The 14028-nt window shown below is 44.4% G+C and overlaps 1 protein-coding gene and 1 pseudogene across 1 annotated transcript in view; both read left to right on the top strand.

The window, feature by feature from the left end:
* The window catches only part of LOC139417931 (von Willebrand factor A domain-containing protein 7-like), a 35528-nt pseudogene extending 28218 nt beyond the window's left edge, over positions 1–7310 (top strand).
* Positions 7311–8506: 1196 nt separating this feature from the next.
* Positions 8507–14028, top strand: part of LOC139417930 (coronin-6-like) — a 33546-nt gene continuing 28024 nt past the window's right edge. The window contains exon 1 of the mRNA XM_071166922.1: positions 8507–9218. The gene's annotated coding sequence lies outside the window, so the exon portion shown is untranslated. The remainder of the gene's footprint in view (positions 9219–14028) is intronic.

Genomic DNA, 14028 nt, shown 5'->3' with positions numbered 1-14028 from the left:
GCGTTCGTCTGTAGGAGGAGGAGAAGCGGACCAAAGCGCAGCGTGGTGGTTGTTCATATTTTAATAAATCACTACACATGAACAAACTAACGAAAACTAGAAATGTGAGAACGCAAAACAGTCCTATCCTGTGACGACAAACACAGTGACAGGAACAATCACCCACAAACACACAGTGAAACCCAGGCTACCTAAGTATGATTCTCAATCAGAGACAACTAATGACACCTGCCTCTGATTGAGAACCATACTAGGCCGAAAACATAGAAATGCCCCAAAACATAGAAAAACAAACATAAACTGCCCACCCAACTCACGCCCTGACCATACTAAATAAATACAAAACAACAGAAATAGAGGTCAGAACGTGACAGCCGTCATGAATTAAAATCCTGCAGCGCGCGCAAGGTCCCCTTGCTCAAGCCAGAGCATGTCCAGGCCCGTCTGAAGTTTGCCAATGACCATCTGGATGATCTAGAGGAGGAATGGGAGAAGGTCATGTGATCTGATGAGACAAAAATAGAGCTTTTTGGTCTAAACTCCACTCGCCGTGTTTGGAGGAAGAAGAAGGATGAGTACAACCCCAAGAACACCATCCCAACTGTGAAGCATGGAGGTGGAAACATCATTCTTTGGGGATGCTTTTCTGCAAAGGGGACAGGACGACTGCACCGTATTGAGGGGAGGATGGACGGGGCCATGTATCGCGAGATCTTGGCCAACAACCTCCTTCCCTCAGTAAGAGCATTGAAGATGGGTCGTGGCTGGGTCTTCCAGCATGACAACGACCCGAAACACACAGCCAGGGCAACTAAGGAGTGGCTCCGTAAGAAGCATCTCAAGGTCCTGGAGTGGCCTAGCCAGTCTCCAGACCTGAACCCAATAGAAAATCTTTGGAGGGAGCTGAAACTCCGTATTGCCCAGCGACAGCCCCGAAACCTAAGGGTTCTGGAGAAGGTCTGTATGGAGGAGTGGGCCAAAATCCCTGCTGCAGTGTGTGCAAACCTGGTCAAGAACTACAGGAAACGTATGATCTCTGTAATTGCAAACAAAGGTTTCTGTATCAAATATTAAGTTATGCTTTTCTGATGTCTCAAACTTATGTCATGCAATAAAATGCAAATTAATTACTTAAAAATCATACAATGTGATTTTCTGGATTTTCTGGATTTTCTGGATTGTTTTAGATTCCGTCTCTCACAGTTGAAGTGTACCTATGATAAAAATTACAGACCTCTACATGCTTTGTAAGTAGGAAAACCTGCAAAACAGGCAGTGTATCAAATATTTGTTCTCCCCACTGTATATGTATGAATTTGAATTGTGAATTTGCATTCAAGCTGCCAGTTCAACACAGGATGTATTCCCAATACATTGTAGTGGTGTGCTAGTGTGACTGTATCCCCTGTACTTTCTACAGTTGGCTTTAACTGGTGCACCCCCCTCTTCAGAGATCTTCCTTTTCACTGATGCCCCTGCAAAAGACTCGAATCTAATGGGCACGGTGATCGCTCTAATAGAACGCACTAAGTCAGTGGTGAGTAGCTGGTCCTTGTTATATTCCATGTAACAAGCAACATTAACCGGTAATATAAAAATGTTCCTCTGTCTTTTTAATTGCTTTTTGGATTTATTGACTTTCACAATCGTAGAGAGAAGATCATCAAATTCCTTGGATTTCTCTCCTTTCTCTGCCCTTCAATTTACACATTGAATTCACAATGTATCCTCCCAATATCTCTCTCTCTCTCTCACTCTCTCTCTGCGCAGGTGACCTTCTTCCTAACTGGCTCTTTGGGGCTCCGTCGTAGGAGGGGTAGTGACCAGGGCCAAGGACAGGTCCAGCACAGTCGGATGGCAGTGTCAGACTCCCAGCTCTACAGGGAGCTGGCCCAGTCCTCAGGTGGCCAAGCCATACAGGTCACCAAGACAGAACTGCCCAAGGCCACCAGCATCATTGTGGAATCCTCCAGCTCTTCATTGGTAGCCTTGACACCAATAGTAAACATTAGGGTAACGCTAGGTCCACAATGTGAAGGTTGGGACAAGAGAGTTCTAATATCCCATAACTCTTTACATAAATGTGGAAGAAGTCTAAACAAAGGATCAGTGCTGGTCCAAGGATTTTATTTATTTTCAAAAGCTTGCACTCATTTATTAAAGACTTTGTCCCAAACGTGTGATGTTGGACCTAGCCTAGCCCCAATGGCCATGCTCCAAGACGAGGCTTCTGTAGTGCAACAACATGTCACCCTGGGAGAGTTGCTTCTGAAAGATGCATCTGCCATTTTTCTTCCACCCACCCTCTCTACTCTCTCTCTACTCCTCTCCTTCTTTCTTTCAGGTGACCATTCTACAGGCTGTGCGGAGTACAGGAAGGGCTGATAATTTCTCCTTCACTGTAGATGAGTCTGTGAGAAATCTGACTGCTTATGTCACAGGAAGCTCCCTCTCCTTCACGCTCACCAGCCCCTCAGGTATTCCAGAGATATTCCGACCATTTTTCATTTATCCTTTTTATTTAACCAGGGGAGTCTCATTGACATTAAAATCTCTCATCACAAAGTCAGGTCTCTGTTGAAAGAAAGGTCTTCTGATTTCAATAGGACTTCCTGGATATTGTATATAAACCAGGTCTCTCCAACCCTTTTCCTGGAGAGACATCCTATTTTAGGTTTATACTCCAACCCTGTTCCTGGGGAGCTACCCTTCTGTAGGATTTAACTCCAACCCTGTTCCTGGGGAGATACCCTCCTGTAGGTTTTAACTCCAACACTGTTCCTGGAGAGATACCCTCCTGTAGGTTTTAACTCCAACCCCAGTTGTAACAAACCAGATTCAGCTTATCAAACAGCTACTCGGGTGTGCTAGACTAGGGTTTCCCAAACTAGGTCCCGGGGCCCTCCATGTGCAACTCATACTCAAGCTTTGATTATTTGAATCAGCTGTGTAGTACTAGGGCAAATATCACAACGTGCAATAAGGGGGAGCCATATGACTGAGTTTGGGAAACCCTACAGTAGATTAGGGTTGGAGTTAAAACCTACAGGGAGGTAGTTCTCCAGGAACAGGCTTGGAGTTAAAACCTACAGGGATGTAGTTCTCCATAAACAGGTTTGGAGTTAAAACTTAAAACCTACTGGGAGGTAGTTCTCCAGGAACAGGTTTGGAGTTTAACCTGTTGCGACGAGCAAACCCGTATCCGGGAGCGTAATCATAGCCTCAAGCTCATTACCATTACGCAACGTTAACTATTCATGAAAATCGCAAATGAAATTAAATAAATATATTAGCTCACAAGCTTAGCCTTTTGTTAACAACACTGTCATCTCAGATTTTCAAAAAATGCTTTTCAACCATAGCTACACAAGCATTTGTGTAAGAGTATTGATAGCTAGCATAGCATTAAGCCTAGCATTCAGCACGCAACATTTTCACAAAAACAAGAAAAGCATTCAAATAAAATCATTTACCTTTGAAGAACTTCGGATGTTTTCAATGAGGAGACTCTCAGTTAGATAGCAAATGTTCAGTTTTTCCAAAAAGATGATTTGTGTAGGAGAAATCGCTCCGTTTTGTTCATCACGTTTGGCTAAGAAAAAAAAACGTATCCGGGAGCGTAATTATAGCCTCAAGCTCATTACCATAACGCAACGTTAACTCTTCATGAAAATCGCAAATGAAATGAAATAAATATATTAGCTCACAAGCTTAGCCTTTTGTTAACAACACTGTCATCTCAGATTTTCAAAAAATGCTTTTCAACCATAGCTACACAAGCATTTGTGTAAGAGTATTGATAGCTAGCATAGCATTAAGCCTAGCATTCAGCACGCAACATTTTCACAAAAACAAGAAAAGCATTCAAATAAAATAATTTACCTTTGAAGAACTTCGGATGTTTTCAATGAGGAGACTCTCAGTTAGATAGCAAGTGTTCAGTTTTTCCCAAAAGATTATTTGTGTAGGAGAAATCGCTCCGTTTTGTTCATCACGTTTGGCTAAGAAAAAAAAAATGAAAATCCAGTCATTATAACGCCAAACTTTTTTCCAAATTAACTACATAATATCGACAGAAACATGGCAAATGTTGTTTAGAATCAATCCTCAAGGTGTTTTTCACATATCTATTCGATGATATATCACTCGTGGAAGTTTGGTTCCTCCTCTGAACGACATGGAAAAATGCCTGCAGCTGGAGATTGCGCACCAATTTCGACGGAGGACACTAGGCGGACATCTGGTAAATGTAGTCTCTTATGGTCAATTTTCCAATGATATGCCTACAAATACGTCACAATGCTGCAAACACCTTGGGGAAACGACAGAAAGTGTAGGCTCATTCATTGCGCATTCACAGCCATATAAGGAGACATTGGAACACAGCGCCTCCAAAATCTGGGGCATTTCCTGTTTGAAATTTCATCTTGGTTTCGCCTGTAGCATCAGTTCTGTGGCACTCACAGATAATATCTTTGCAGATTTGGAAACGTCAGAGTTTTCTTTCCAAAGCTGTCAATTATATGCATAGTCAAGCATCTTTTCGTGACAAAATATCTTGTTTAAACAGTAACGTTTTTCATCCAAAAATGAAATACTGCCCCTAGAGTTTCAAGAGGTTAAACCTACAGGGAGGTAGTTCTCCAGGAACAGGTTTGGAGTTAAAACCTAAAGGCGTTAGTTCTCCAGGAACAGGTTTGGAGTTAAAACCTACAGGGAGGTAGTTCTCCAGGAACAGGTTTGGAGTTTAAACCTACAGGGAGGTAGTTCTCCAGGAACAGGGTTGGAGAACCCTGATATAAAGGTTACATTTGAAATATCATAAACATACTCTCTATTCAAATCATTAGGGATGTATTTATGTTGTAGCTTGGGGCAAATTCCCATGTTTGTTGCTATGATTATGGTGATGTCATCCCACAGGTGTGTCCCAGAGTAGTGGGGAGGTAAATGGGTCTCTGGCAACCATACAAACCGTGGGGAACTTCCTCACACTGGGGCTGGACAGCCAAGCGGGATTATGGGAAATCCGTGTGTCGTCAACTGTGCCCTACTCACTGAAGGTCGTAGGTGAGTGTGACGATGTTGGCTTTTCTGGAGGGCATATTACACAGAAATTAGGCAAGTTAGCAACCATTTGTAATAGTGTGCTGAACAGTGTGTTACATGGTATTTAGATTCGCAGGTTAAGTGTGTGGGTAACACATTGTTACAGAGTACCTACAACTCTAGTGTGATGATTGTTTATTGACAACTTTTGAGCGTATGCTTTTATTCCATGTTCAGAGGTCAAAGAGCTCTTTGACTTTCTCTTTCCAGGTCAGAGCGGCATCGACTTCCTGTTTGACTTTGTGGAGGTGTCCCAGGGACCTCATCCAGCCTTCGCTGTTTTAGAGTCCCGTCCTCAAGCTGGTGAGACAGGATTTAAACAAACAGTTTGTTAACAGTTGGAGCACAGTGACACAGGGTGAATATTTACAGGGGCACCAAAATGCTGTCTATGTATGTCTGTTCCTCCATCGTGGTTCCTAACATTGATGCTGATTTAACACTCCTAACTTTTTGGTTTTTTTACTTACAAGTTTCTAGCTCAGCAATAATGTGATTTGCTACTTATACATTAGCTACCTCCTCACCACATTTCTCCGCCCCAGGTGGTAATGCCACCCTGCTGGTGTCAGTGACGGGGAGTGAATCTGTGAGTCTGACAGAGGTGGCGCTGGTTGAGGCCTCGGGGTCAGGAGAGGTCAATGGAACCTTGGAATCAGTCGGCGGCGGGGACTTCCTGGTTACCATGGACAGAATCCCGGCGGGGGAATTTGTTGTGCGTCTGAGAGGAGAGAACAGCGCCACCACTAGGGCATTACCAGACAGCTTCCAGAGACAGTCTTCCACCCGCCTCAGAGCCTCCACTGTTATGGTGATGGTGAGTGCCAAGGTCAAATGTCAAGATTCAGAGTTGTTGAAGTCGCCCTGTGACGCTGGGTCTGGTCATTTTTTCATTTTACCCTGTGATGGTTAGTGTTGGGGAGGTATCCTGGGGATACTTGTAGCCTACCAATACTGGGTAGTGAGTACACAGAGCTCCATATTCAGAGGAATGTATGACTAGAGTAGGCAGAACGTTCTGCTGCGTTCTGCCTGGTTTCAGGCTGAGGCAGAACGTTCTGTTGTTTTCTTTCTGATTTCAGGCTGAGGCAGAACGTTCTGTTGTGTTCTGCCTGGTTTCAGGCTGAGGCAGAACGTTCTGTTGTTTTCTGTCTGATTTCAGGCTGAGGCAGAACGTTCTGTTGTTTTCTGTCTGATTTCAGGCTGAGGCAGAACGTTCTGTTGTTTTCTGTCTGATTTCAGGCTGAGGCAGAACGTTTTGTTGTTTTCTGTCTGGTTTCAGGCTGAGGCAGAACGTTCTGTTGTTTTCTGTCTGGTTTCAGGCTGAGGCAGAACGTTCTGTTATTTTCTGTCTGATTTCAGGCTGAGGCAGAAAGTGACCTGGAGCCTGGAACACCCTTTTCAGTTCTGTTCACTGTGACAACCAACGGGACAGGCGGATCCTTCACCATCCGGGCCACAAACGACCGGGGGTTCCCCTCCTCTTCCCCTACAGACCTGACGCTAGTGACCGGGGTCAGTGCCAATGGTACAGTGACTCTCACGGCACCCGCCAACACTGCGTCGGGCACGGACGTCACCCTGACTATCGAGGCTGAGTCTCCCGGGGCCACCGACACTAACTATGCTGTTCTGCGCCTCACAGTCGTTTCACCGGTAACTCTGATGTTTTTTCTCTGTTCTGGGTGTAGTGGTAGAATTACAGTAGCCTGGTCCCAGATCTGTTTGTGACAACATTCCACGCAAGGAATGGAATGATAGGACAAACAGACTGGTACCCAGGCTAGAATTACATCAAGGATTAAAAGGAAAACTCATGTCTTTCCTCCAGGGTTAGTGTTGTAATTGTTTGTAATGTCTTTTTAGATATGTGTCAGACCTCAGGTAGACTTGCTAACGTCATGGCGTCAGCTAATGGGGATCCTTATAAAAAATGTAATTCTTTCCCCTCCCTTACAGGTGACAGATGTCAGCCGTCCGGTGTGCGATGTGGTCAGCGTAACAGCTAATTGTTCTGACGACTGCAGCCTTTCCGTGTGGGAGCTCTCTGCCAACCTGACGGACGGCAATGGGACGGGCATCGAGCACGTCACTCTGCGCCAGGGCAACGGAACCCTCAACACCACCACGGTGAAGGGCGCTGGGAATTGGACCGTGACTCTGGCAGCCTACAGCGCCTCCTGCTGTTCCCCGGAGGTAGAGCTGGTGGCGGTGGACGGCGCGGGGAATGTGGGAACCTGTTTCAGGTCCATCAGAGTCACAGTGGATACCACTGTCCAGCCACCAGTCACCAAGGCTACCACTAAGAACAGCATCACCGTGACTACAGCTAAAGTTGCCACCACCGCCGCCACCACCGCCGCCACCACCGCCACCGCCACCACCACCACCGCCGCCACCACCGCCGCCACCACCGCCGCCGCCACCACCACCACCGCCGCCACCGCCGCCGCCGCGAGCAGCAGCCATCCTCTGTCCCTCTCCTCGTATCTCTGTTCCATCATGTTGGTCTCTGTCACACTCGTTTTGAGCCTCTAGTGTCACGGTGTGACTTCTGGTCTTGAAAGATGTTTAATCATATTCAATAGATTCTCTGTTATAATACTGTCTGGTAACTTTCCATTATTGTGTCAATTCTAATAATAAATGCCATTTAGCAGACGTGTTTAGCACAAGTGTCTTACAGTAATGCATGCATACATTTTATGTAAAGGCGGTCCTGGGAATTAAACCCACTATCCTGGTGTTGCATGCGCCATGCTCTACCAACTGAGCTACTGAGGTCTAAGGCCATGCGGATTTGTGTCTCTTTTCGATGGACCTCGTGTCATCTGTGCTGAGTGTACCAAAACAAAGTGGCAAGGCAGTCTCTAAAAGACATCCTGCAGGGACGGAGGCTGGGATGAAAAAACACAATAATAATAATAATATAGGACAAAACACAGATCACGACAAGACAAACACTACATGAAGAGAGACCTAAAGACAACAACATGGCAAGGCAGCAACACATGACAACACAACATGGTAGCAGCACAACATGGTAGCAGAGCAAAGGGCAAGAAGTTAGAGACAACAATTCCTCAGGCAAAACTGCTACAAGTGCCAGTAAGAGTGTCCATGATTGAGTCTTTGAATGAAGAGATTGAGATAAAACTGTCCAGTTTGAGTGATTGTTGCAGCTTGTTCTAGCTGCAGCGAAATGCATATGGTATTGATAAGTAATCATAAATAATCATAATGTATGTTGATATCACTGTCATTTCTTATTGGTCTATAGCCATAAAGGCGGGCATTATTAGGTATCAATAAGACTAATAAGTCTAATTGCAGCAAGTGGCAAGTGTTGCGTTTTGTCGTCCTCTAGCGTGTAGGTGCATGCAGTACATCTCAGCACAACACTGGTCTGGAGAAGCACGCAGCTGTCGAGCCGAAGGAGGACAGATAGTTTGTGACGGAGTGACAGTTTCCGTTGTGTCGCTGACTGACGGAGTAGCACATGGATATTGTCTGCCTGTTACCCTTAACCAGGATAGTTTAGGAAATGGCTACCAAATTGTGACCGCAAGCTTGTAGGAAAGTTTTCTGTTTGAAAAAGGAAAAACGTTTTTAGGCATATCTGACGGTTTGTAGTAGAATATAGTTCACAATCACCGCAGGTCGTCCTAAGTGTTAATGTGAGACACTTTCCCACTCTCCCTCTTCAGGTGCTTGTGTAGAACAGTCTGGCCCGTGACCAGCTGTCCCCGACGCACGGTCCCAGTACAATCTATGGCTCTTCCACCCTCACGCGAGAGATAGCCCGACACGGACAGGACTCTTTCGAAAATAGACCGGACCGCTTTGACCCCCCTCTCCTATCCCCCACACACACCCTCCCTTCAAACCCACTCCCTTCTCTCTCCGCTGAGGAGCGTCGTAGTTGTACCTCGCTCCCGGTTTGCCAAGCCCGCACCGACTTGTACAAAACTGGACCACAGAGAACCAGATAAAACATTCCAATAAGCAGGGAGCGTTACCGAGAACAGAAAACTACCAAGGGAAGGGGGAGAGGAGAATTCGGAGGTCAAACGACAGTGGCGATCCCCATCAAATACCAAGCTGATTGGGTGAGTTGCCCGAATGAATTGCCTTAAACCAGCCGTGTTTTAATATCGTTAATAGTCGTCGATGCAGTTGAATGGACAGCTTTTATCGCATTGTCAGTGTGTGCATAGTAATGCTGGGAAAGTCATAGATTGTGACTGCGCACTTTTTCTCCGGACAGTGGCGAGCTTTAAATTGTGATTGCTGAACTAAATGGAGCACGTTATGCAAGGGAGGGGGGAGGATTTACCCCCCGCTCCCCCCTCTCTCCCTATAGGGGTGAAATTATTAGGCTACTGGTTCAGGTTTCCAAATGTGTTTGTGTGTGTGTGTCCATACGCGCACAAGGAGTTTGTGTCTGTATGTGCCGATATTATTGTTATTGACAGATCAGGGAGATCGGTATCATTATACTCTTTGGGATGATTATGCCCTCTCCCCGGAGCCCCAGGGAGGTAGGGGTAGGGGGTTGGAAGGGACAGTTTGACATGTCTATATTAGGTGACCATGTCATTCTTTCACCCTGTCTCGACAGCCAAGCCATGCGCCAGGGCAGAGCACAAAAAAATAAGAGCTGTGGCCTATCGGGACACACACACACACACACAGACAGACAGACAGACAGACAGACTGACTGGAATATTACAAACAAACGGAACTTGTCTACACAGTAATGGAACTAGTTTAATTAACTGATTGTAAGTCGCTCTGGATACGCACGTTTGCTAGGTGACTATATTTTGAATGTAATGTAAATTAAACTTTTATTTCTGGGATATTAACGAACAAGAAAGCTATGCATTCCTATATTTTAACTTTGAACCGTTTGTTTTTAAAGAATAGGCCTAATTTATTACAGTGTTACAAACTGTTGAATAACAAGACAAAATGTCCCTAAAGATCTCAGTAACAACGATGGATCCTTGTTTAAAGAGAACCTATTGTGATGGAGTTGGGTAACTAAGAGGGGACATGTGTAAGAGTAAACATTTCCTGTTAGCATTATGTTCAACAGCGTGGTTTCTACTGGGGTTGAATGGCGGGAACCCGGTTACCGAGATTTACCGTCATTTACTGCCCAAAACCACTTCCTTTTTCCCGGGATAAATAACTTCAAGAAAAGGGGAAATTATAATAAATTATTTATATGAACAGCATAACGTTAAATGGAATTGTTAAATTATGTCTAAGTATGGCTTCTCTACGGCCTCTGCATGATGAATCAACGCTCAGGGTGGGGACAGACAGTACAACGCATGTAGACCTGTCATCTCATCTTGGTAACTTTTTTTTCTAGTGACAAATCAAATCAAATTGTATTAGTCACATGCGCAGAATACAACAGGTGTAGTAGACCTTACAGTGAAATGATTACTTACGAGCCCCTAACCAACAATGCCTTATAATAAAGAGACAAAAAAAATACAGATAAGAATAAGAAATTAAAGTAACAAGTAATTAAGGAGCAGCAGGAAAATAACAATAGTGAGACAATATACAGGGTATTACGGTACAGAGTCAATGTGGAGGCTATATACTGGGGGTTCCCGGTACAGAGTCAATGTGGAGGCTATATACAGTTGGTAAATACAGGGGGTACCGGTACAGAGTCAATGTGGAGGATATATACAGGGGGTACCGGTACAAAGTCAATGTGGAGGCTATATACAGGGGGTAAATACAGGGGGTACCGGTACAGAGTCAATGTGGAGGATATATACAGGGGGTACCGGTACAAAGTCAATGTGGAGGATATATACAGGGGGTTCCCGGTACAGAGTCAATGTGGAGGCTATATACAGGGGGTACCGGTACAGAGTGTGGGGGGGCACCAGTTAGTTGAGGTAATTGAGGTAATATGTACATGTAGGTAGAGTTATTAGAGTTAAGAGAGTTAGAGTGTAAAAGAGGGGGGGGGGGGGTGCAAATAGTCTGGGTAGCCATTTGATAAGGTGTTCAGGAGTTTTATGGCTTTGGGGTAGAAGCTGTTTTAGAAGCCTCTTGGACCTAGACTTGGCGCTCCGGTACTGCTTACCATGTGGTAGCGGAGAGAACAGTCTATGACTAGGGTGGCTGGAGTCTTTGACAATTTTTAGGGCTTTCCTCTGACACCGCCTGGAATAGAGGTCCTGGATGGCAGGAAGCTTGGCCCCAGTTATGTACTGGGCCGTTCGCACTACCCTCTGTAGCACCTTGTGTTTGGAGGCAGAGCAGTTGCCATACCAGGCAGTGATGCAACCCGTCAGGATGCTCTCGATGGTGCAGCTGTAGAACCTTTTGAGGATCTGAGGACCCATGCCTAATCTTTTCTTTGTCACTTTGTTTTTTAATTGTAAAGATTATATTTTTATTTTATTTCAGCTGCAGAATTTTAAAACTGCCTATCACACGGATATCGTTGCATTCAGATGGTGGTAGACTATAGCAGTTATTAATTCAGACCCATAACCATTCAGATGGTGGTAGACTATAGCAGTTATTAATTCAGACCCATAACCATTCAGATGGGGGTAGACTATAGCAGTTATTAATTCAGACCCATAACCATTCAGACCCATAACCATTCAGATGGTGGTAGACTATATCAGTTATTAATTCAGACCCATAACCATTCAGATGGTGGAGGACTATAGCAGTTATTAATTCAGACCCATAACCATTCAGATGGTGGTAGGCTATAGCAGTTATTTATTCAGACCCATAACCATTCAGATGGTGGTAGGCTATTACAGTTATTGATTCAGACCCATAACCATTCAGATGGTGGTAGGCTATAGCAGTTATTTATTCAGACCCATAACCATTCAGATGGTGGTAGGCTATTGCAGTTATTTATTCAGACCCATAACCATTCAGATGGTGGTAGGCTATTGCAGTTATTAATTCAGACCCATAACCATTCAGATGGTGGTAGACTATAGCAGTTATTAATTCAGACCCATAACCATTCAGACCCATAACCATTCAGATGGTGGTAGACTATAGCAGTTATTAATTCAGACCCATAACCATTCAGATGGTGGTAGACTATAGCAGTTATTAATTCAGACCCATAACCATTCAGACCCATAACCATTCAGATGGTGGTAGACTATAGCAGTTATTAATTCAGACCCATAACCATTCAGATAGTGGTAGACTATAGCAGTTATTAATTCAGACCCATAACCATTCAGACCCATAACCATTCAGATGGTGGTAGACTATAGCAGTTATTAATTCAGACCCTTAACCATTCAGACCCATAACCATTCAGATGGTGGTAGACTATAGCAGTTATTAATTCAGACCCATAACCATTCAGATGGTGGTAGACTATAGCAGTTATTAATTCATAACCATTCAGATGGTGGTAGACTATAGCAGTTATTAATTCAGACCCATAACCATTCAGACCCATAACCATTCAGATGGTGGAGGACTATAGCGGTTATTAATTCAGACCCATAACCATTCAGATGGTGGTAGGCTATAGCAGTTATTTATTCAGAACCATAACCATTCAGACCCATAACCATTCAGACTCATAACCATTCAGATGGTGGTAGACTATAGCAGTTATTAATTCAGACCCATAACCATTCAGATGGTGGTAGACTATAGCAGTTATTAATTCAGACCCATAACCATTCAGACCCATAATCATTCAGACCCATAACCATTCAGATGATCTAAAAGCTAGGCAATAAATGTCCCCTCCCCAAAGTTGATTTATTGCGGAATGTTTGAGTAGTCTCTTATCTCCCACACTCCCCTGCAGAGTTCTGTCTTAGTCACACATTGAGTGAGTGAATGAGAAAACAACTGTGGAACAATTCTAAAACTATATCATGAAAATATATGTTGTTATATGTTATATGTTATATTGTTATATGTTGTTAATCTGTAGTCAAGACCCTATAAATGTAAGGAGGACTATTAATATAACATAAGCATAATCAATTATTCTAATACATCAAACATTTGAACAGCCCCAAATCATGACCGCTACGTGAATCCTGAGGGATCTATTGTCCCTCCACAAGGTCCCACTGGCCTGGTACTCAGGGCTCTATTGTTTCTCCATCAGGTCCTAATGGCCTGGTACTCAGGGCTCTATTGTTTCTCCATCAGGTCACTAATGGCCTGGTACTCAGGGCTCTATTGTCCCTCCATCAGGTCCTAATGGCCTGGTACCCAGGGCTCTATTGTCCCTCCATCAGGTCCTAATGGTCTGGTACTCAGGGCTCTGTTGTCCCGCCTTCAGGTCCTAATGGTCTGGTACTCAGGGCTCTGTTGTCCCGCCTTCAGGTCCTAATGGCCTGGTACTCAGGGCTCTATTGTCCCTCCATCAGGTCCTAATGGCCTGGTAATCAGGGCTCTATCGTCCATCCATCAGGTCCTAATGGCCTGGTACTCAGGGCTCTATTGTCCCTCTAACCACTCTGACATCAATGCAAATGCAATTGAAAATCAAATCAAGCACTTCCTGAGAGCCCTGGCTTTTAGAGTTTGAGCTGAATAGCTGGTTGATGCATGGAATGAAATGTGTTCCTATAAGCCCATGTTGCACAGCATTTCTATAGTCTATGCTATGCAATTGCAAGAGAAAAAAAAAATAGTTTTGATGTCCTGTAGTAGCTTTTCTGCAATCAAGTGACCAAATCGCCCTCTAGTGGCCTCGTGTGGAATATTATTAATATGTCTCATAGTTTCACAGTGTCACTAGAAAAGCACCCCCACACCATCAGACCTCCTCCTCCATGCTTCACGGTGGGAAACACATGTGGAGATCATCCGTTCACCTACTCTGCCTCTCACAAAGACACGGTGATTTCCACTGGTCTAATGTCC

Source organism: Oncorhynchus clarkii, chromosome 10 (assembly GCF_045791955.1).
Source record: "Oncorhynchus clarkii lewisi isolate Uvic-CL-2024 chromosome 10, UVic_Ocla_1.0, whole genome shotgun sequence".
Taxonomy (NCBI): Eukaryota; Metazoa; Chordata; class Actinopteri; order Salmoniformes; family Salmonidae; genus Oncorhynchus; species Oncorhynchus clarkii.
This window is presented reverse-complemented; position numbering and strand designations above follow the sequence as displayed.